The following is a 14,757-nucleotide window of genomic DNA, read 5'->3' on the forward strand; positions in this document are numbered from 1 at the left end:
ATCTTATTTTGAGCTAGCAATGCATCCATGTGGTTCATCTCCATTACTCCTCGAGTATTACTTCTTTCAGAGGCATAGAAGTAGTCATTCTCAGCTACTGTTTCGATAACATCTATGGCTTCTTCAATGGTTTTTTTTTCTTGTTTAGAGATCCCCCTGATGAATGGTCTACAGCCTTCTTTGACTCATAAGAAAGACCTTCATAAAAAATGTGAAGTTGAACCCATTCATTGAACATATCTGGTGGGCATCTTCTTGTTAAGTCCTTGAACCTCTCCCATGCCTCATAGAGAGTCTCACCATCTTGTTGCCTGAAGGTTTGCACCTCAGCTCTCAGCCTGTTAATTCTTTGAGGAGGGTAGAATCTTGCTAAAAACTTGTTCACCACATCTTCCCAATTTGTTAAGCTCTCCTTTGGGAAGGATTCAAGCCACTTGGATGCTTTGTCCCTGAGTGAAAAAGGGAACAAAAGCAGCCTACAGACATCTGGGTGGACTCCATTAGACTTCACAATGTCACAAATTCTCAGGAAGGTGGTTAGATATTGATTGGGGTCTTCTTGAGCACTTCCTCCAAATGAGCAATTGTTCTGAACAAAGGTGATTAGCTGGTGTTTTAATTCAAAGTTGTTGGCATGTATGGTGGGCTTTTGGATGCTACTTCCACAGTTTCCTGGATTTGGATTGATGTAGGAGCCTAGAACTCTCCTTTCTTGCCCAGCATGGTTTGCAGGGCCTTTTCTAGCATGGTTGTGAGCTTCTCCTTCATGATTATTTTCCAAGTTCTCCTCCATGTTAGTTTTAAAATACTCTTCCTCTTCCTCGGCACCAACAACCCCTTTCCCTCTTGCTTCCCTCCTTAGTCTCCGGAGGGTTCTTTCAGGTTCTAAATCGAAGGAAGTTGAAGCTTCCCCTCTTCTCTCTGTCATACAACTAACAAAACACATAGCAAGAGATGAAATGAAGAGATTATTCTTGTTAGAGTGATTGTTAGTGTGAGTGGTGCAAATTATCAAATAGTTAGTGGGTTAGTGGGCAGAATTGTAAATAATAATAAAGAAAGAAAGAAAACAGAGGGGGTATAGAGTGTGAGGAAGAAACGAAACAAACTGAAGGTAAACAACTGAATAAAGTAAACAAACAAAAGAAAAAATGCTCAATCTAGTGAACTTCCAACTTAATCATTGTTGATACAAAATCAATCCTTGGCAACAGCGCCATAAACTTGATGCACGAAAACTTGTCTCTCAACAAATTTCCCTTCGGCAAGTATACCGAATTATCGTCAAGTAAAAACTCACAATAAAGTGAGGTCAAATCCCACAAGGATTGATTGGTCAAGCAACTTTAGTTGGAAGAGTATGCTAGTTGAGCTAAACAGAATGTAGTTTGAGAATTGCAGAAAATTAAATGGCGGGAAAGTAAATAGTAGAAAATAAAGTGCAGAATCTTAGATGGGATTTGGGGAAATGAGCATGTAAATAAATGGCAGAAAGTAAAGAGAATGGGTAAGATCAGAAATGGGAAATTCATTGGGCTCAGGAGATGTTGTATTCTCCGGATCAAATTCATTTTCATCCCTTCCTCAATCAAAGCATCTAGTGATCTCCTTGGCAATCTTAACTGATTGGGTTCCAATTCCTTGATTTAATTTCTCATGGGAAGAGATGAAGTGTGGTCACTGATTATACCACATGTATTTCCAAATCAAAGTGTTGGGAGGATTACATGTCACTATATCCGCCCAGACCTCAATTTGGTCCAAAATGAGAAAGCAATTCTAGTATGATCTCCTCATCCCTTTTCCAAGGCTGATAGGAGATCCAATTATGGAGAGTTTCTTTTCCAAGACAACTAACCAATTGAATTAAGATCGAAAGCTTTCTAGTAAATCAAAAGAGAACATAGAAGAAGAGAATGAAAACTATAATTGATCCATCAAATTACAACAGAGCTCCCTAACCCAATGAAAGGGGTTTAGTTGTTCATAGCTCTAGAAATGGAAAATGGCAGAAAAGAATACATCCTTAGCTAAAAGTGCAGAAAAGTAAATATACAGAGGGTAGTTCTCCAAAGTGCCAAGCTTCTCTATAGTTCATAACTACCCCTATATATACTACTTCTTTTGATCTTCTAGTGAGTTCTTCAAGTCTTGGATGTGGGCCTTAGATCTTGAGTTGAAGCAGTTACAATCTTTAGTGGGCTCAGCTTGCAGAAAAGTATGAATTAGGCATGGGCGTTAGTGAAGTTAACGTTAAGTGACATTGTGGGTTCGAGAACGTTAGTGGCAATCACCATTTTCACTAACGTTCCAACCCCATATAACCCACATTAACTCCAACGTTAGTAGCACTAACGTGACCACTAACATTGCCTTATAAACCTTCGCAAGCATTATTGGGACTCACCTTTCCCAATAATGTTGCCTTCTGCCCTTTGTCCCTACGTTAAAGTTCACGTTAGTGTAACTAACGTGGCTTTTAACGTGGGTATACCTCATCTTCGAGAGCGTTAGTGGCACTCACCTTTGTCATTAACGCTCCAAGTGCCCCTACTCTCCACATTAGAGCTCACGTTAACTTAACTAACGTGGTAGTGAATGCCATCTCCAACGTTAGTGACAAAGGTGAGTGTCACTAACGTTGGCTCATCAATCTTAGCTCCACGTTAACTTTCAAATTAGTGGTCTTAACGTGACCACTAACGTGGGCAATGCTAGTTTGATCCATCGTTAGTGACAAAGGTGAGTGTCACTAACGTTGGCATTGTTCCTTTCTTCCATGTTAGAGTTCACGTTAACTAAGTTAACGTGACTCTTAAAGTGGTTCATTGCCACATTTTGGAGCGTTAGTGGTGTTCACATTTACCACTAACGTTGGAGCTTTCTTTGTCTCCACGTTAACTACCACATTAACCCAGTTAACGCGGCAATTAACGTGGGCTTATGATGGCTTCGCAGGCGTTATTGGTGATCACTTTTCTCATTAACGTTGCAAGCTCTTTCCCATTCCACGTTAGTGGTCACGTTAACTAGGTTAACGTGGCTACTAATGTGGTTCTTCCTTGCTTCTTTTGTCCTAAAATCAAGCAAATAAAGTGCATCAAAGCTCTAGTCAAAGTTATGCGATTATGCATCATCAATTTGTCATTCAATTCTTGAAAAATCCTCATGAAATCATGTGAAATTCATAATAGTTGCTTGAATCAAGGTGTGAGTGTATTTTCATCCAAAACTTGCCTTATTCTCTAAGAAAATGCATGAAACTACCTTAAAACAGTAAAGAAAAGGTCAGTGAAACTGGCCTAGATTCCCTGGCATCATATATATATATATATATAAGCGAACCAGAGGACGATCAGAAGGGGCCATTAGAGGGGGTTGCCATAGATAATAGAAAGATGAGAGGGCTAGAGAGAGTGTGGGAGACGACAGGGTGAGGAGAGAGAAATTGTATTCGAAATGAGGGAGAAGAGGGTACGCGGTTCGAATTTAGGGCCCAAGTACCGTGAGATTTACCAGCGGATTAATCCGCCGGTAAAGCTTTGCGGGTGTTCCAAAACGCAACGTTTCACTAATCAAATTTACCGTCAGATTTATCTGCTTGTAAATCCAACGGTAATGCTCACGCTAATTAATTTTTTTCTCTAAATATTACCGGCGAATTAACCATCAAAAAAATAAAATAAAATACGACGGTAGTTTTTTTACCCGACAAATTTATTGCCAACTCTGTCGGTAAATACATTGGTAAACCTGACGTTAACATCTATCATTAAATCCGATGGTATTCAGCGTTTTTCTTGTAGTGTACTACAGTAAGCAATTATGCCAAGAAAAATATTTTTATTTAAGAATATTTTTTTAAATTTATTTGGTGTTAATATCGTAAGAGTGTAGGTATATAAATAATGACTTTTCTGATGCAATAACCTCTTAGATTTAGTTGTTATTATTATGGTTTCAACATCATGTTGATATAAGTGTTATAGATCAATGATTAAATAATATTACTTTTTATGATATTTTGTGTTAGTTAATAAAATTATCTATTAATATCTATTTTATCTTTTAATATCTATTTTATTCTTTATTGTTCTTTATTTATTATATATTTTTTAATAATTTTTATTATCCTTATTAATAAAAATATTATAAGAAGTCGACTTTTGAAAAGGATTAAAAATATTTGAAGGGATTATTTTTAAATTTTTAAAATTTTTTTTGGGATTATTTTGAGATTTTTGAACTCTTTGGGAACTGTTTTATACTTTATCCTGGGAACTGATTTGTCCAGACTGCACACGTGGACAATTAACGTCCACGTATGCGAGTTAATATTCTATATCAGTAGTCACTGTTAGTGATTAACGGAAAGTAATTGTTGTTTAATGGAAGTAAATGTTAGACAGCATTTTGTATATTTTAAAATTTGAGAGAGTAAAGTGTTCAATTTTAAAAATCTCAGTGATTGATTGGTTAATTACTCTTTATTTTATAATTTGTAATTAAAAATTTTTGGGCTATAAGATATTTTTGTTGTTTTAATCTGAGCCACTAACAAACTTGATTGCATGTCCTTGATAGTAATATACGTCTGATGGAGACTAGTTTCTTCAAATTATCTAACTACTTGGTCATTGTGAAACATGTCAATCCCATAGAAATAAAATAAGAGGCACAACCAAAGTCGTAATCATAGAATTTAGGGCATCCACAAGTTTTGTCAGCACACTATAGAAATCTGAGGGTCAACAAATAGCAACGACATATAAACTACAACAAAAAAGAAAAAAATTCAACCAACATTTATATGTCACAAAAATTGCTAAGAACTGGTAAGTGGTGCGGTATTTTACAACCACACTACTAACCGGCAAGTGCACTGGGTCATACCAAGTAATACCTTACATGAGTAAGGGTCGATCCCACGAGAATTGATGGATTAAGCAACAATAATATTTGATAGGCTTAGTTAGGAAAGCAGAAATTGGTTTTGAGATGTTTAAAAGGTTTAAGTTCGAATTCAAAATCTCAAAAGTATAGACAATTAAATAAATTGGGAATAAAATATTGAGAAAATAGTTAAGGTTTCAGAGTTATCTATTTTTCTGGATTAACTTTCCTTACTAACTATTTTAATTATGTAGGATTTAATTTATGGCAAACTATTTGTGACTAGACCCTAATTCCTTAGACCTTCCTAGTCTCCTCTAAAATTCATTAATTGCCAATTCCTTGGTCAATTAATTCCAATTAAAGAGTACATGATCAAATTCCAGTTTGCATGCCACAAAAACTCTAATTACCCAAAGAATAAAAGGATTATATGTCACGTATCCCGTTAAATCCAGATAATTAGAATTTAGGAGAATATGTTTTCAAGCTGTTGTTCAAGTATAGAGCTTTTCCAAGTTATACAAGAACTCAAATAGAAAGAGGGTCATACTTCCGTTCCACCCAAATTCATAAGATAAAGAACGAAAACAATTCTTAAATATAAATCCAAAACATAAATTAAAATAGAAAAAGTAATAAAATCAATCCATACAAGTAGACAGAGCTCCTAACCTTAACAGTGGAGGTTTAGTTGCTCATGGAATGTAGAATGTAAATTTGTATAGAATTCCCTAATGGAATCCCTCTAATGTAATGTACCTAATAAAAGAGAAGTCTCCCCTTTTATAACTAATCCTAATTAATTTAAAATATAATTATCTAAAAATAAAAATAATATCTTTTCCTAAAAGATAAGATTTGAATTTAAATTTGAATTAATTAACAGATTTTCAGTTGATGGGTGGGGACCACTTGCTTTGTCCATTCTGCAGCTTCTAATCTGTGTTTTCTGGACAGGAAAGTGGGTCAAAACAGCCCAGAAATTACCCCAGCATTTTTTGTATTATTGCAGATCACGTATGTGACGCATCCGCGTCATCCACGCACTCGCGTCATTTGTGCAGATTCCAGTCCACGCGTTCGCGTCAGGCACGCAATCGCGTCATTGTGATTTCTCCATTCCGCACGGTCGCGTGAGCCATGCGTCCGCGTCGGTCTTCGCTGGTCATCTATTTGGTTTCTTCTTTTTCTCTACAAAAACTTCATCAAATCCCTCCGAATGCTACCTAAAATAAATAAAATTGCACAAAACTCAAAATAGCATCCATAGTGGCTAAAATATAATTAATTCTTAATTAAACTCAACAAATTATATGCAAATTCACTAGGAAAAGATAGACAAAATGCTCACACATCAGTAAGAACCAGATATGCACTATGTTATTTCCCTTGTTTGAAAAGACAACATCAAGCAAATATAGAATCAGCATTTGGCATACTACATATATAAGTATGGTCAGATGTATTCACTAGCATTTTTTGACTCTATTCCACAATCATCTAAGCTTGATGCTAAAGTTGTTAATACCAATGTAATTTGATAAGACATCTCCAAAAAAACTCATAGCACCATTCTGATATGTCTTTTTGGTGATATTGTTCCCAATATCTCAAGCAACCACTAACATGTTTTTCATCAATAGATAACCTAAGCTACAAGCAAGTGAAATGTATGTATTTGTATTTGTCATCTTTTGACAAAAGTTCTTATTAATGGATTGTCATAGTGGAAGAATCGATTAATCGTTAATTAATTAATTATTAATTATTAATTAATTAATTTATATAATAAGTAACTAGTGTTTGTGATTCATTGTTTGACAAATGTAACATCCTAACTTTTATAGCACGTCATGATCGTACCAAAAGTAAGGCATTACGGATCTGATTTCCTTTATTATAAATTTACTATTGAGCCTTTACGTCGATATCGTGTTTCCATTTTTAAGAAAATTTTAGAAAATAGATTTTAGTACTTAAAATCACATAACAAAAGGCCTTCGAATAACAATAATCACATAATTACTAATAATAATAGAGGTTATACGATTAAATTCAATGTAAAACTCAAATACAATACCTATCCCTCTGGATAAAATAAAAAAAAAAACCCTAAAGCAACAAGGACGAGGGAACTCTATAAAAACAACAGGAATCACAAGTAAATCTACGAATCGTCTGCAACTTCTTACTGAATCTCCGAACCTGTGTCACTGAAAGGGTGGAAGATTTAGGGTGAGAACAAAACCACACGTTCTCAGTAGGGAATAGGAATGCCGTAAAAGTAATGGAATAAAATGCAAATAATTAACTTTACTCAATAAAAATATATTTTTATCAAACCCTTTGAAAATACTCTTGGTTCTACTTTAGATAATTAATTACCTCCTTTTAAAATCTCTTAACTCAAAATAAAACTTAAATATAAAATTAGTCACACTTTCTGTTTCTCAACCACATATTAATCCTCAGTCAAATGTCAACTCGTAATCACTTTAATACACTCACAAATAAGTAGTGCAAGCAAGAGATTCAATTCAATGTACAAGCAAGTCACAACAAGACAAACAATACAATCACAAAGTAATAAGACAAGCAAGCGTAATCAAATGCAAATGTGCAAACAACATGATTCATGTCTATCCCTAACGCAGGCCATGAGCTCATGTGTCGGTTGCCTACCCGCTCCCGACATTACCCGGGCACAAGTCCCAGATATGGCTTTCCAGATGCATCAGTGTGCTTATAAGTCGTACGGCTAGGCCGCATCAGTGTGACTTTTCAAATCAATAAGCGTACATCTGAAAAACAGTTCTCAGTGTGTGGGCGTCCCCACTTTACATTTGGCACTAAGGCCCAAACAATATCACATCTGCTCTCCTGTGGCAGACACTTCATTAATTAATATATTCTTTAAATCCTTGTTCTTTGTTCTCCTGTGGCAGAGATTCCTTTTCTTAATAAACCGAGCTCAAATCTTTACTTAAAACAAAATCTCTCCTTCAAAGATTGGGTTTAAAACATTATATTTTTCTTAATAAATCAAACTTTAAAATATCTTTTAAAATAACTTTTCAAATAAAACCTCAGATTTTATAAAATTTCGGCGGCATTTTCTCTAAAATTCGGCCTAAACCACCCTTACGGGTTCCTATTCCTCAACAATTCATCAGTCTTTTTCTCAACAATTCTCAAATCAGCGAAATTCTATATATGGACAATGTTGTTTTACTCTAAATAGAATCATAAAAGGATATGTGATGAATCGGTATTTGACGATAAATTTTAGATTGATTTGAGTGGATTTCATCATATAAACCCACATTTATTCATGTAAATAACAAACTTTTGTGATTTCTGTCTAAATTATGTCTAATTGCAAAAACATGCTATTTTGTGCCTAATTTAATCAATTTTATTCCACTTTTATTCCATTCGATGCCTTGTTGTGTTTGATGAGTGATTTCAGGTGTAATAGGTAGGAATGGCTTGACAAGAGTGGAAGAGAAGCATGCAATTAGGAGAAAACATGAAGAAAACAAAGGAGAAAAGCATTTCAGAGTGTGCCTACACACACTTTCTGTGCCTACGTACAAGGGTCAAAATCAGCAAGTGTGCCCATGCACAACTTCTGTGCGTACGCACAGGAGAAAATTCTTCAAGTGTGCGTACGCACACACTTGTGCGTATACACAGGTACCAGCGCGTGACTTCATTAAAATGTCACGTGGCTCGCGATTTCAGGGACTTTTTGGCCCATTTCTGATGGCTTTGAAGCTTATAAGGAGGGGCAAACAACACCATACAAGACCATACACTAGAAGACATCAGACAACACACTTAGGATAGTTTTAGGCTAGTTTCAGGTTAGATTTTCTCTCAAGTTTCTTAGGATTTTTAATTAGGGTTTTGTAGAATTTTATAGTTCAAGTTTTGATCTTTGATTCTAGCCATTTCCATTGTAAGAATTTTTTTAATTTTCTCTTTTATTACACTACTTGTTCTACACTTTCTTATCTTTCATTTTTCTTTGTCAATATATACATAGTTTTGCAATTTTTGATTTCTAGTGATGATTTTGATGATTGTTGGTTATTATATATTTGTTTGAGTTATTAGTGTTGATTTTGATAATTTGTGGTTCATAGTTTTATCAATTTCCCAAATTTTGCCATGTTTTATGATTATGTCCACTTTGTGTTTGATGAAATGGCAATTTTGATTATGGGGTAAATTTTCACCCTTTGGCTTGGGAAAATGAGTATATGGATTACTAGAGTCATAATGTCCGACATTTAGTGATAATTCTTGGGTTGTTAGTTGTTATTGTTTCCACTAACGCTAGCTTCTTGCTAAGGTAATGAGTAAGTCAGTTGGGATTTGTGGATTAATAACAATTATGCTCACTTGACCTACTCTTCGATGTTAAAGGGTTGACGTAGTGAGATTAATCCGTTATAATTATCATAGTTGTGGTTATGGTAAGGAAGGAATTCCAAAACTCATCCCAAGGCAAGGCTTCATTTATGTTTTGAACCACATTTCCATCAATTTTGAGTCTTACTTGTTCATATTACATACATAGTTCTTTTATTCCTTTATTAGTTTATTAATTGCAATTTTGAGTGTTCTTTTATCTCTTTATTGCTTGCTTCTTTATTGAAAATCCCCTTGATTCTTACAACCAAATTTATGCACTTGTTGGCATTAGTTCCTAGGGAAGACGACCCGAGGTTTAATTACTCTCGGTTATTTTTAATTAGAAATTTAAACTTTGATGGTCAGAGTTGGTTGCCCGTTTGGTCTATACTTGCAACAGAAGTTATCTTAAGTGGAAAAATCCAAACCGGTACAAATCCTATTCATCAATATGCTACTTTTCATAGAATAATATATTCTTTTAATAACATTACAAGAATTTGACAAATTAGCGATGAATTTTTGCGAGAAATATTTTTTGTTACTAATCCGTCATTAACTTGCGAGGAATTAATGACGCACTAACGACAAAATAAATGAGCGGTCACAAAATATCCAAACTTGAGAAAAGCGACTGATTAGCGAGAGATTCACGAGTAACTTTATTTCTCGCAAATTGACTTTTGTAGATAAAAAAAGAGTGGAGAAAATTTTTTCGCTAATTTTTTACAAATTAATTAGCGAGTGACAATGTTCAAGCGAATCAATTACTTAGGGGTTCAATCGACTAAAAATAAAGTAGCGAGGGATATTATTGTCACTATTTCATCGCAAATGTTTGATATACAATTAGCAAGAAACAATTTGCACACTAGTTCGTCGCTAAATAAACTTTGTGCGAAAAAGGCTAATTAGCAAGGAACAATGTTCCTAGCTAATCTATCACAAAGACTCGAAAGACATTTTATGATAGACAATTTCCTAACTAATTTGTCACCATTTTTTTTATTTTTAGCGAGAAATTCGTTTCTCGCTAATTTGTTGCATAATATTGTAAATTTCAAAATTTGGGTAGCGACAGAAAACAGTCGTCGCTAACTCGTCGCAACGGATAAATCATTCAGCTAGGGAAGTGTTCCTTGCTAATTAGTCGCTAAAGTGAAAATACGGAAATTGAGCACCTAGGACCTAAGTAGCGACTAATTTGCAACTGTTTAACAATTGACACACTTCGTTTGCTGATTTCAAGTCACTGATTAGCGGGAGAAATACATTTGTCGCCAAGTTGTTGCAAGTTTAATTTAGCGAGCGGGTTGGCAACTGCAATCTTGTCGCAAAGCAAAAGTTATATCCTACCTATTTTGTAGCAAATTACTTGCTAACCTCGTTTGAAATCAATCGCAGAGTTATAACAAATCTAAAGCTAATAGAAAAACTTTTAGAAATAACTAGTTGCAATTGAATCACTAATCAAAAGCTTATTTAGTGAGGAATTAGCAACCGTTTAACAACGATAGACTTTTCTCGCTTATTTCATGTTGCTACTAATTTGTCAGAAAAAAACATTAGTCCTTTTTCTGTCCTTATTTCATGTTGCTACTAATCACTAACCTCTATATAATTCCATGGAAAATTCATGAAAAGTTTGAAGCAAATTTTCCAAGCATGCTAATGTAATTTGTCACAATTTTGTCACTAACCTAAAGTTATTTTAAATGAGAAAATAATTAATGTCCCAAAGTCGTGACTAATAATTAGCTAGCTAATTTTTAATAACTAATAATTTACAATATTTTAGCAAGAAGTCAATTCTAAAAAATTTTACAAAAAACTCAAATCAAAAGCTTTTTCTAAAAAAACACGTTTTTTCCTATTATATCACAAATTTGTCATTATTTTTAATGAACAGTTTGTTGTTAATTTGAATCGATGTTTAAAATTAATATATTTTAAAGACAAGTTTAAAAGTTTAACATTTTTAGAAAATGAGAGCATAATGTTGATATTTTCAATCACAAAATATATTAGAAAAATATATAATAAATAAGATAATTAAATTATTATATATGAGGATTTATTTTTATATGGTCGTATAAATTTTATTATTAATTAGAACCATTTTGGAATTCATTCAAGTGATGCTGTCCAGGACCAAAGGCTACGCTTTTCAGCTTCCATTTTTATCAGAATAGGTTACGCTTTTCAACGCTACTACATCACCTGTAAAGCGTAGCCACATTGTATTCCATGGCTACTTTTTATAAGTGTAGCCTTAGGTCCCTCATTTTTTTTTTTGGTATACTATAGCTACTGTATATAAGTGTAGCCTTAGGTCTCGTTTTTTTCTGTGTGTGTGTGTATATATATATATATATATATATATATATATATATATATATATATATATATATATAACATAATAGTTAATATGATTACATGTATAATAATTCTGTATTTTTATTTAAATGAGTTGAATATTATAAAATAAAAATAAATACATAATTATACTAAATAATTTCTTTAAATAATAAAAATTATCTCTAACCAAAATATATTTATAATAATGATTCAAAAGTATTAGAATGAAGTTAATTGTAAAAATTCATACATCTCACACTAAAGTAAGCATAGCCTATCAAAATAACCATAATATCACTTAGAATTTACTACTAATACTCTACAAAAAAAGCATATCCTAGATACATAAGTATCTTCTAATAAAAGTCATTAGTCAACCATACATGTAAAGATTCTAAACAGTACTCTATCTTAGCCAATAAACCATAATAATAATCAGCTTAATCTTCATTGCTTAATCTTCATTATTACCCTGCATAATTATATAGAAAAGTAGTTAGAAAAATATTCATAATGACATTCATAATTATAAAAATTAAATGAAATTTTTGTTATATCAAGATTTTAGTATACAAAAATTATAAAAGTGTTTTTCAATGCAGCAAGAATGTTTGAGAAACAAAAAGTAAGAATTTAAAGTTTCTGACTAACATGCATGGTGAGATTAGAAAACAGTAAAGTTATGCTGTTCAAATCAAAAGCAACATTTCACAAGACTTTTCCACTTGAGCTTGCAATTAAGGGAACACGTAGACATAGTAAACCAAGAAAGCATATACAAAAAAATAACATGTTCACGGCAAAAGAGGTGAATTCAAGGAATTATGCATTATCTTGTTTCATTCAAACCATGAAAATCTGCAAGTGTTTCTTTCTTCCATTTCCTTTAACAAAATCCTGATATATCCCTATAGCACTGTTCATGCACTACTTAACCAGACTCTCACACTTAAATTAGATATAGGGATAAATTCATATGTACCAAGTGCACAAAATCAGAAATACAACAACCAGAATTGCACAAACAAATTTCAGCCATAGCAATACAACCTTTGGTGTTCATAAAGCCAACAAACATATGATTTCCAGCCATATCAGTTAATGTAAATGCAAGCAAAAAACTATGGAACAAGGAACAGATAAGAACATACCACATCTAAGTTCGAAAAATGAGTCGATCCATGGCCGCTATTCGCATCAATTGGAGACTGTTGGGCATCTTGTAATAAAGCTTCTTGTTCTTCTGGCCTCATTCTAGGTTCCGATCACTGTAGTATTAACTTGACCATATTTCGCAACCCATGAATCTCTTTCTCTTGTTTTTGCTGTTTGGCCTCCATGTGTCCAAGTTTATTCTTTAGACCAGACACTTCCTCTTTGTGCTGATACTTGATTTCATTAATTTCAGCATATTTTTTTAAATCACTTTTTGTCACAGATCTTCCATACAACCTTACCCGACCTGGTTGTTCTTTCCCGAATAAGGCCTCAAATGCTTCTTCTTCTATTTCACCAGCAGATTGGCGGTGTTGGAAGTATTCCTGCATAGAAGAAACATTTAAAATTGAATTAGTTACCATATCCTAAATTTGAAATGTAATTATGAATGATTCAATGAACTCTTACAACAGCAGTCTGTGTTTCCTCATCCACTTCTTTCCTCTTCTGACTTGTTTGGGTAGCAATGAACATCTCAAACCTTTTTGTTTCCTCATTTGTTTCCTTTGTCACTCGCTGTAAAACAAGATCTTACTTTGGTTTCTTCCTTAAATTTATGCAAATATAAATCCTAAAAAATATAAATCTGCTCTTTCATATTAAAGAATTTTACCATAGCCACTCGTACTCTTCCGAAATTGATTGGCCCCATGCGATGTGGAAACTTCTGTTTTTCTTTGTGTTGCTTGTTTCTTTGACTTATTGACTAGAAGTGAATAAAAAGTTAGCATACAATTACTAACACGTGCAGTATAATGAGTTGGGCAAATCTACTAGCAAGGCTGCATTATTAAGCTAAAACACTAGAAAATATGTCACATTCACTCGTTAAATATTATCCCTGCCTTTAAAAGTTAGATTAAAAAAACTAGTGCAGCCAAGACGATAACAAAGAATATCATATAAGATTCCTGTGAAACCAGTGACCAATATGATTTTGGAATTTTAGGTCAAGTCTAGAGAAAGTTTCTAATCACGCGGTCTTGATCGCACATCTCTCCCTGTTCTTCTGGTTTGTAGATGCCTTGTTGATCACGGTTTAATATGATTAAAGTCCAACCAAAAGTGGCTATGTGGAGTTTGCATTTATTAAGAAGCAGATGCATGAGGATGAAAGACAGTAACTAATAATAAATGCACTCAATTTTTAAATATGAGCCACATGGCACAAGTACAAGATGTTACCACAACTACTAATAATATGAGATCAATGATTCATACAACTAGTTTCCCTGTTCAGTTTCAATTTTGAACTAGTACAACAATATAGGTAATATTTATTTCAATTTACCAGATTTTCTTTTTAAAGAATGAAAGAATATCTGCACATAATTGAAGGTGTTAGTTGTCTATTATAATTCCTAGCTATAGTTATAACAATATAATCTAGATTAACGGTAGTATTGAAATTATAATTGCAGATGATAACTGTGCAAATCAAAATTGTGTCAAAAAGTAGTTAGAAGTTCTTAACTAATTCTAGCAACTTCTGTAGTATTGTGGTTCTCTAGTTGCGTAAATAATGCATCTTAGTCTAGTGTGTATTGTGATTAAGTTCTCTTCTCTATTCTAGTGTTAATTGATTAGGATTTTTTGTTCTCTCTGTCACTGCTACTACTACATTCTCTTTCTGATTCTTTAAGTTCATCTATGTTCATTTTTGCTGAATAAGAATAATAATAATTCCTTAATCCATGAATAAGAAATGCAAATGAACTTCAACAGATTAGCAACAAGAGATGAACAATTAGAAGATTTAAGAGAAAACAAAAAAAGCAAAGCCACAAAACACAATAGTCAAAAGCACAGAAAACAAAAACCGATAAAAAAATAAAGCATGGATAAAATTCATATTTGTAACTATCG

General features: G+C 33.3%; 1 non-coding gene across 1 annotated transcript; it reads left to right on the forward strand.

Annotated features, from left to right (window-relative positions):
- Window positions 1-233: 233 nt before the first annotated feature.
- Window positions 234-340, forward strand: LOC130971413 (small nucleolar RNA R71). The gene has a single exon (XR_009082634.1). It is a non-coding gene; the product is annotated as a small nucleolar RNA R71 (small nucleolar RNA).
- Window positions 341-14,757: the final 14,417 nt, after the last annotated feature.

Source organism: Arachis stenosperma, chromosome 3 (assembly GCF_014773155.1).
Source record: "Arachis stenosperma cultivar V10309 chromosome 3, arast.V10309.gnm1.PFL2, whole genome shotgun sequence".
Classification (NCBI taxonomy): domain Eukaryota; kingdom Viridiplantae; phylum Streptophyta; class Magnoliopsida; order Fabales; family Fabaceae; genus Arachis; species Arachis stenosperma.